At 33.7% G+C, this 10,612-nt stretch overlaps 1 long non-coding RNA gene across 1 annotated transcript; it reads right to left on the bottom strand.

Moving 5' to 3' along the window:
• Positions 1 to 1,060: 1,060 nt before the first annotated feature.
• On the bottom strand, positions 1,061 to 8,676 carry LOC125694411 (uncharacterized). Its single transcript, XR_007377544.1, has 4 exons — positions 8,374 to 8,676; positions 6,840 to 6,907; positions 3,234 to 3,302; positions 1,061 to 1,588 (listed from the first exon to the last, which is right to left on the bottom strand). It is a non-coding gene; the product is annotated as an uncharacterized LOC125694411 (long non-coding RNA).
• Positions 8,677 to 10,612: the final 1,936 nt, after the last annotated feature.

A 10,612-nucleotide genomic window follows, 5' to 3' on the forward strand; every position in this document is an offset into this window, starting at 1 on the left:
TATTTATGCTTGGAATTCTGCTACCTTCTTCAGTCTCAGATCAAGACAAACAGATGTTGCAGTAGTTTTCAACCTGGAAGCATTGAACTGCTTTTGCAAATTTATGATTGAGTTTTTGTCATTTCAGCAGTGGCTCAGCTACAATATTGAGCTGACTGGAATAAAAAGTTATAAAAATGATTTACTACAAAATGCTTCTCATACAGGCAATGCCTTTTTTTTTTTTTTTTTTTTTTGTGCTTTCCTCCTACATTTACCAAACTACTTCAAAGTTTATTTCAATATTCAAGTCTCCTGTGCTACTCACTAAACAATATGAAGATCTGGAAATACTAACAAGATGGAGTGGAAAATCTAACAGTGGCAAAGAAAATCTTTTCTCAATGGGCAAAACCAAATTTAAGAAAAAAAATTTTAAATGCTCTGTTGTTTGAAATAGAGGTGGGTAAAAACTATATTCATCCTATTTTAATTAAGAGATTGACTTTTAGGATCATGTTATTAATGTCCACCAATATAGCCACATTACACATTGAAATGTCACAGTACTCCATCCTGGAGATATAAAATGATTTTTATAGTAGATACAAACAGCTACACTTCCTGAAGGTGCAAAGTCTTTGTGAGGAGGAGATATGAGTAATAATCAGGGTAATTTTGCATTAATCTAGAGCTTGATTAGTAAGTTTGGCAGCATTTCTGCTTTGTAAAGAGCAGTACATAATACTAGAAGCTGTCTAAGATATAAGACATCTGTTCTACAAAGCAAACACTTTGCTTTACTGTGATACTACTAAGGCCTTTAACTTGGGCTGGCAGACTGACATTTAGCAAATCTCTTGACCCTGGGTACTTTTTCTTTAAAATTTGCTTGGGGTGTTGATTTGTGTGTACGAGATTTTCTAACTCCTAGAAGTCATTCTGCTTTGACATCAGGTTGGGCTATCCTAGTTTCTTGGAACATCAAAGCTACACTTTTTTGCAGTGTGCTGACCAGTTTCAAAGCTTCTACAGATGGTTAATCCAGAATAGCCAGCCCCAGTGAGGTATGCGTGGCAGATCTGCTGACATTTTGGAATCAACTTGAGCTGCGAAGTCAGCTGAACTAATTAAGTGGTGCTGAAAAAATATATTAGCTTCAGTTCATATTGGTTTAACCAAGTTTTCAGGGACTACTCACAAAGCTCTTTTAATCCATGCAGAGAAAAATATGTGCAGATATATTTTTTCATTTGCAAAAGATATATCTTGATATTCCTGTACAATTTTGAACACATCTTTTGTGTCAATGACAATGAACAATTCAGTGTCGCTATAAAAACTATAAAACAATTGATATGGGAAATGACTTATATCTGAAAAACAGAAGCTTTCATGTATCAATTACTTACTGAAACTACAATACTGAGACAGCATATGGACCTCTTTGCTATCTTATTTCATATTATGGGACATACAAATAACAGAATTAGCTTATGTATTGTTCCCCGATGTCAGAAAATTGTTACTGAAAGCAAGTTCAGTAGCATCTTTCTTCCTCAGCAGCCACGGATTTCTGAATGGTCTTTTATGGTCTCTTAATGTATGCCTGTTGAAGATATTAAAGGTATCAGAAAATGACTATTGCTTCCAAAACCAAGGAGGGTCTAACACAGAGTTCCATCATGTGAACTCAGTGAACCAAATCTTCATTAGCACTGGGATATCAGTAAAGCATTACCTTGTATGGTATAAAACAATCTTTCCTTTCCAACACTAAAATTTCTTAGCTGAATTCTAACTTTCAACCTATTTTTAAGTAACCTTTTTCATGAGCCTTTTTGTTCTCTAGAGTTAGCTCTTACAAGTACTTTCAGTTCCACCAATTCTATTCACAGAAGGAGCACAACTCAAAACTAGAGTGTGTAGATATAAGTAGTGAAAACAAGAAAACAAAAATACCTTGTGTATGTTCTTTGGATTTGCATTAACTTTTGAATCCAATATCTGTTCCTCAAGGCACCTAAGTGCACATCAAATTTTCCATATCTCTCACCAAAGAAACTACCCATGTATCATGGAGACTCAGAATTTCTATCAGTAAGGAGACCACTTGAACAGTTGAAGCTCTAGAACACCAACAAAATAAACATACAAGTATAGTTGCACTTAGGTGCAACTTTTGTAAAAAGTCTTTTTACAAAAAGTGTGAAATCTAGCTTAGGAAGAGGATCCTCTCAGGACACAGGAGATTTGTATTCCATTGTTTTGCCTGTTGGACATCACTGACTCATAGCTCAAGTGATTGCTCCAATGCTTGCTAGTTTGCAGAGTTCTCAGAAACAGAATGTGTTTGCTGCTATAATACTTAAATAAATTGATGCTATTCAATAGATCATTAAGTATGAATGGCTCCAATGAAGAAGTTTTATTGTTTTATAGGATTCATGGTCTCTTAAAAAAAAAAAAAAAAGAAAGAAAGAAACTCAAATTTCAATTTAATTGTTTACTCTTTTTTTGTTAGGTGTTTGGGAATGTGTACCTCCCTTACCCAAGGGCTTTTGCTATTACAGCAATAGATGCGAAATAGAATGCATCCACATTGCATTTTCATTTTAAGCAACAGCTTCTTAAGATTTCCTTACAATTTTCCTCACAGCCAACTACTGAAAGCTGGAAGGTCAATTACTATCATTAAGACAGTTGAAAATAAAGGTTTTTCTGGCCTAGTCATGAGTATTCCACCTATACAGCTCCTGCTGTCTGCCTTAAAAGAAGTCATCTCAATACAAAATTAGTAGAATTAGTAACTGATTTGCAAACCATAATTAGATTCTATATGCCAGAGAGAGACAAGATTTTAGGAGTATTTCCTTCTACAATTTTGGTGATTATTATGCTTAGATATCTACTTTAACATATCTTCAGTATCGTGTGTTGATGCAGTAAAGTACCTAAAAAGTAGGTGCCACAGCATTCGGTGTAGTGTAGATCTAAATTTTGCATTTTGCCCCCACTACGTTAACATACATTTCTTGTGTTCTTACTTTTTGAGCATCAGCATATATGACATATTGCCAAAATAACACATTCAAAGGAGATCTGAACACTCACACAAAGACTGTTCAAGATTCAGGTGAGGCACTAATAAAAAATTATGAATTACAGCTGATATCAAAGATACTATGTAAGCTTACTTTTCAATAACATAAAATGTCTTGTTCATCAGAAAATAAAAAAATACAAAAAAGTACCCTGAATTTTTTCATGTGGTTCTGTCATATGTAGTCTTCTTCTGGAGAATCAACACAAGATTCATGTCTCTATAGATACAAAGCATAAAACCTATGAAGTACTCATTATAATTCACTTAAACCCTTAATTTACAATTAAACTGTGATGTAAATAATGCATTGGTCTTCTGTTGGTTTGTAGAACAATGGTGAATCTCTATTTTTAACCATATAGCAAGTGAATAAAAAGATTTTTTCTGTTAATTTGACATAGATTTTCCCCCATTTCTGTCTTTGTCTGGTACATTTAGAGATTAACAGCAAAATATAATCATGAGCACTTTGAGGCAGAAATTCAAAAGACAGAAATAAGCTTTTGTTTAGCACCCTACCAATGCTGCCGTTGTGAACCTTGAAAAATCAAGAATTATCATTGCCAAAATCTACAGTGGATTCTGTCCAGGGCTCCAGATCCCAAATCAGGCTGTCATTGACTCTTTGTTAATATATAAATCATTTAGTGAAGCATAGCCAATCAAAACAGAATACCATTTGTGCGCACGTGAAGGTCTGGCTGTTCCTGCCAAGAGTGACTCATGTTTAAGGCACAAAAAAGAAAAAAAAAAAAAAAAAAAGGCTTAAAATAGATACTTGGGCTCTGTTGCTTCATTTTTTTGTTGTCGTTGTTCCTTTTAGCTTGTACAATTTTTTTCTACCTGTAGAAAATACTGCCCAATTGTTTCAAAAGTTTTACACTTGCATATACAGAAGTGGCAGTAAAGTTGTTCAAGAATAAAAGCTCAGGTTCACATAATACATCCTGTATACAAGTAAATGCAATTTAAAATCACTAGGATACATAAGCTATGAATGAATAATTTTCATGATATTTTCCACATTTCTTTACAGTAGATTAGGTATATAGCTTGGCTTGTATATTCTTTGTTTTTCCAAGCTGCTGTGCTAACAGAAGTATATGAGAACAGAGCAGGACTACTTCCTGTGATTATTGCCTACATCATTAGATGTAGGTAAATGCAATAGTTACAGCGTTTGTTACAAGGGCTGCTTTAAAAGTAACACCTCCTATTTTGTTATATTGGACCATGACACCACAGGTGGATGTTGGTGGCAGCAGAGTGTATAAAACCCAGTCCCTGTGTAAGTTGCTTCATGAAGTTCCACAGCTAAGTCTATATGCTAATCACCCATGCATATGGTTGTTGCATTGATGAGCTTAAATGATTTTCTTCCATCTCTTTCTTACTCTGAGTAAAACAGTGTTTTGATTCAATCAGCAGTAAAACCAGTAACTGAAATAGGGTGATAGAGAGTGGACTTTTTGATAGCTGTGCTTAATAGGAATGAAATAGTTTCTCAGTACGTATCAACCAATGAAGTGACAATGAACTATTTAACACAGTATTTCCCAACACAACTTTCATGGCTAACCTCACTGGATGCCCTCAAAGTATGGTAAAATACATGATTTTTAACCCTGTGTTACAACTCTTACATCCTCACTACAGTGTTTAAGTGCTCTCATAGAAAATTTTTTCTCAAAGACATAATTGTGCTGAGCATAGTATTTCATTTTCAGAAGTGGGAAATAAGTTCTCACTTGTTTAAGATTCAAGACAGAAGGTATGAAAGCTCTGACAGTGGTGAGAAGTGAATGGAACATCCATTTTGGGATTTAGAGGAACAAGTGAACCATTCAGCCAAGTATTACCAAGTATTTTTCAATTTCATGTGCAAACTGTTTTTTCCTTGGTAAACAAAAGGGTCATTGAGAAGTATTTACTATAAGCTTTAAAACTTGCTCAGCAATGAAATTTTTTACTTCCACTGTCATTAAATCAATGAATTTAACACTGATTTAAACTAGGCATGCATTAACTTTTCCAGATAGGTGAGAACCCAACCTGAAGAGACCAGTGCTGTAGTTAGAACTCCTGCTCTGTCATTTCTTCTCTGTATGAGGATTTTCCCCTTGTTTGCGATTTTCTTGCTTTGTAATTGGCTCAAACTCCTTTGCTTCACTGGTTGACAAAAAGATTTTTATCATATTCATCCTCACTCTTTACAAATGTTATGATTGCTGTTATTTAATTATTTCCTGCTTTTACTGAATTTCAGTCTCCTGGGGTACATGCTGGAATCTTAATTTGAATTAATTAGAAAATCCAGCTGTTGATCTCTACATTCATTAAAAGTACTTCATTGTATGGCATTTTCCACGGGGATGACTTCATGACTGAGGTGCAAAAATCTTGTGAAAGATGCTGAAGATGTGATATAAAGTGACCTCTTTTTCCTTCTTTAACATTTATTGCTGACATGTTCTTACTTGCAGAGCAAATGCAGATGTTTATTACAAGTCATTGTTTACTAAAACTCAAAACAGACCTGTTACAAATGGTACAGTATTCCTAATGACTCTCATCCAGTCCCTAAATGTTACCAGTCCACCAAAAGTCTGTAGTAAAGATGATGACACTCTTTATAGGTGTTTGTAAATTATTTATATGGCTGCAGCGCTGACAGTATTCTGGGTACTGAGGGTGACTATAAGGTTATTGCAAATACTGTGAAGATTAAATAGTCAGCAGGCAGTACTACACACTGTTTAGCTATGATCCTATATACTTAGGAAAATGCAATTCTGAAGTTTCAGCAGCAAAGGGTCAGTAATGCACCACTGCAGCTTCAGTGGTATTTCATTAGGATACAGCAGCACAATTGACAGGCTGGAGGCCCAGCAGAGAGTGGTCAGCAAATGCATTGCTCTAGTTCAAGATGCCATGAATAAAAGACAGTTTTTCTACCTTTTCTTCTGCTTACACTGTTTAGTTTAAACTCAAAGAGTTCTAATTCTCAACTGTAAAGAAAAAAGCTGATTGTAAAGCAGAAAACCTGATACAACTCCTTGGATTATAATGAAGCAATTCATTCTTGTTCCTGCCCTATCAGATGATCATAACAATTTTCAGTAAACCTGAGGTATGAATAGGACCTACTTGTCGAAAAGACAAGAATATTGACTCATCCTGAGATTGATTCATTGCCTCCTCTAAGAACTTTAGAGGCAGAGTTGTTCTCCAATTAGAGAGCTGCATTATTTACACTATTATTTCTGCCTTGAATGAGATCCTATTTATAAGCAAATTTAAATTTGCAGAGCTTCCAATCACTGCTATAGATTTTTCTTTCCTCTAGAAAGACTGAAATCTTACCTATCAGAAACTCATGCAAGTTCTTCCATTTGGAAAGAATAATTAACGATGTAATTTTTCTCTATCTTTCTAATCCTAAGCAAATATTTGTCATACCCTAGTACTCAGTAAAGTTAATTATTACAATAACATGGAGATTGGTAGATATATTGGCAGATAGAAGAAACAGAAGATTGAATTAGTCAAACAAATAGGGTTTTGTTTCAATTTGAGTTGTATTGTGAAGATCATAAACAGCAACAAAAAAAAATGAAGAAAAAAGTTTAAGAAGTGTTTCTGTAATATTGACAGGTGAAACTGAATGATAGAATAACAGTAACCCACAACATTCATTTTGAAGCTGAGAAGACTATCAAACCAAAAAGGATAGAGGATGCTTTTAAAAATATACCTCCAGAAAGGCAGCAAATCCAAGGATTCAGTTCTGCTCCTGTCCTCAGGCATTAGAACTAAGACTGCCTTTTTTGGATGCAAATAGGGAATGACATCATGAAAAGCAAGATAGAACTGACTTAAAATTTCCATAAAGAAGCAGAACTTATTCTATAGTGTACCTTCAAATATTCAAATAGTGTTCAGTTTAATTACACATGACTGATTATATATCAAGTTAAACACATCTCAACCCAGGTGTTTCATTTTAAAAAATTTATAAAAAACTTTTACATTTATAATTAAAATATACTCATTATGAAAACCTGCAACCCTAAAATTGTTAATTTTCAACAGCTTTTCCAAGTTTTCTCTACAGCTTTCTCTCTCTATATGAAGAGAGAATATATATATACATATGAACCTTTAAAAACATGGCAAGATTAAAGTAAAATTCATACATTTCATAACTTCTAAGAAACTGAGACAACCTGTATCATTAGATAGCACAATACAGAACATCAGAAATTTACAAATTATACCTATAATTTCATTAAATAGTGAGTTATGTGCATAAAAACAGTCAATTTTAATCAAAATTTAATCTCAAAATAGAAGATCCCTCAACAAATTTTTGAGGTTGTTTGCTTTGTTGCTTTTTTCTTTTCCTTTTTCCATGAAATCCAACATCTAATTGAGGCATAACACTTTCTTCCCCTTTGTTTAACATTGTCACACCTTTCCATACTTCAATAACAAAAAATTTTGTTAAATGCATGCATTATATGTTATGCATATAAATTAAGTAGATCTCATATCAGTAAGAATACCTTAGATACAAAAAGACTTTTTCAGTTTAAAGCTGTATAAAAGCACATCTTAGGACCTTATGAAAGAAATTTTTGACGTATTAAATGGTCAGGTGTGTTAGTTGCTCAACCTTGAGAGTCAAGTCATAATTATATGTAGTTGTTTTTGTTCAGTTGTGTAACATGTGAACTAGACAATTAGATAGGTGCAAATTTACATTTTCCTCTCTCCATGCTACAAGGAAAGGAGTATTGCCTAAAGTTATAAGTACTATTCAGAATTCCATATAGCAATTCACTGTCAATTTTCAAACAATTTCACAGTAATTTGTGCCACAAATGCAGTTTCATTTCTGACTCAGAAAAACAAGAGCAAACAATGGGTTATTTCTCTTTCATGACAAGTAACGAGCAACTATCTAAAATATTTTATGATTTTTGCTTCTTGAAGGAAAAAAATGTATTCTTAAAAACACATAAACACAAACCAAGAAAAGCAAATAAATTATTGTTTTCTTAAATGAAAGAATGACTTGTACTAGAAATTCACAAAGTTACTGTATAGTCAGATGGTACCAAGACACAGGAAGAAATGCAAAGCAAGATTGAAATTGACAGCAACCGACAAAATTATAGTGATTTTTGTTGTAGTTGCTTCTACATTGGTATACAATCAACAGGTATATGGAGGTTAAGCTAAGTAGGGTTATCACTGCAGAAAGATAATAAATGAAAAATGCTCACCAATGTTGTAGACTCACAATAAATTCCACAAAAGAGTGACCTCTGGAAAGAGAACCTACCTAAGGCAGCAGTCAGCACTTAAATGGGATCCAGGAGAGGTGGGGCCAGGCTCCACCCCTTCCGGTAGCACAGGTGAATTATCTTCACCTGTGCTCCTGCAGCTGACTCATTGCTTGTCTCAGGTGGTCAATCAGAGGTTTAGGCTGTGATCAACAGTTCCCATACTATTGGCCACTACACTTTTTACATTTTCTCAATTTTAAGTTACTAGTGTTTTTAAGCTATTCTATTTTATTATTTATTGATATTTATTTTTAAGACCTAAATAATAATTAATGTTGGAAAAGATCTTATAAATATCTATAAACTTCTGGACTTATATAGACCAATGTTTATGTTTACACAGTACTAAAACGTTAGCTTATTGCTTTCAGTTTTTTAGCTAAATTTAACAAACAACAAATTTTACCAGCTTTTATGACATGAACAGGTATCTGCAGCCTACACACTGATAATATTAAAGTAGCAAACTGCAAGATTATTTGATGTATCTCCTTCACATCTTCTGCCCTTTGTGTGTTTGTCCATATGACTTCAAATGTATTTTATCTGCCATTTTTCTAAAATCCATTCTAAAACTTCTTGTCTCTTGTGTCATATGTTAGCCTCCAAATGATTATTACTCATCACAAACTTTAAACTTGTTACTATTCAAGGTCTATAGTATGAAAATATGATAAAATATCACTCACCAAGAAAAAATTAATGGAAGAGCTATTGCAGTAGAAAACAAAAGCTATATTTTTTGCAAGGACAGAAAGATCAGATCCACAGTTCGTAAATCAGTATGGTGTGCAGAGCATTTTATGATCGAAAAGAATAAAAAGAGACTTTATAAAATGGAAAATCATTATCATCATTTGCTCTTTCAATCAGAGAATTCATACTGTGACTGTAGATGAATTCAGGATCTAGGAACTAATGCTGTGTTCACATAAACAGAGAGCACCTTGAAAAAGTAATTTTTATAATAGCTCTTACTAGTGTAATCCTGTAACAATAAAAGTCTGCAAATGACAGTGTTGAATTGCAAACCCTGTCAGATAACCCTAGATAGAAAAAAAATCTCTTTCCCTCCATAAGTCATGCACTGTTAGACTACACTTAATTCATTTCATCACAGAAAGCTTTTCGAGCTATATTTATGTTTCTGAAAACAAGAGTAAGGAAAAAAAAAAAGTGGGGAAACCACCCATCAAGCTTAAGCCTTTTCATATTCAATAATGTATTCATCCAAGTGTCATATTAGTGTCATATTAAAAAAAAAAAAGGAGGAAGTAGAAAAAAATAAAAATGTATGGGATATAATTATGCAGAAAAGAATACTTGGTAGCAAATTTTATAATCAGTAGCCCAAACCTAGGGAGAGCAGAGAGTAATATTTAAAATGAGCTCAAAGTAGTCTCAGAGATATTGATTCCACTACAGTACGTATCCAGCATTGCTATTCTCTGTGGGTCTTATGGGTATAATTATTCTGTCCTTCAGGAATTATATTGGTTAAGAAAAAAATGACAAATCTGAATACATTTGTCTTACATAATTTTTAGTACCATATTGCCCTTTAATACTACGTAGGAAGGTATTTTCTGTCATTCGTTCCATATTTAAGAAAGATGGAATGATTGAAAGTGGGTAGCTTTTGACAATTTTCAGGTAGGCTTATTATTTCATAAGCTGTGCATCTCATATTCTTACATAAACCTAGAATGATTTCTGTTGTCAGGGCATCCCCAAAAATAAATCAGCAATGACTTCATTTTCTCCTGTCAGTTATCCTACTTGTAAGGGAGGATAAAAGTTATGTTTACGAACTAACAATCCTACCACATAAAATGTATGGGAGGACGAACTTGATGACAAGCTGCATTCTGGAAGCTTAGTAAAGATCAAATATCTATTTAAATGTGCAGTATATGTGTATTTCTAGAAAACTGTATACACTGTAGAAGTCCTTAATTACTTTTTTGGAAATAAGTAGTTGCTTGAAGCTGAAGATCTCAATCTTAGATAAATACAAAAGTAGATGTTTACTGGGTAACCTAGATTAGTATCAGGTCTGGAGTTTGGTGTCCCTGCCTGTGACAGGGGAGTTGGGACTTGATGATCCTTGGGGTCCCTGGCAACCCAAGCCATTCTATGATTCTACAATTTCAAGGCTGCTAAGCACCTGTGAGTA

Source organism: Lagopus muta, chromosome 6, assembly GCF_023343835.1.
Source record: "Lagopus muta isolate bLagMut1 chromosome 6, bLagMut1 primary, whole genome shotgun sequence".
Classification (NCBI taxonomy): Eukaryota; Metazoa; Chordata; class Aves; order Galliformes; family Phasianidae; genus Lagopus; species Lagopus muta.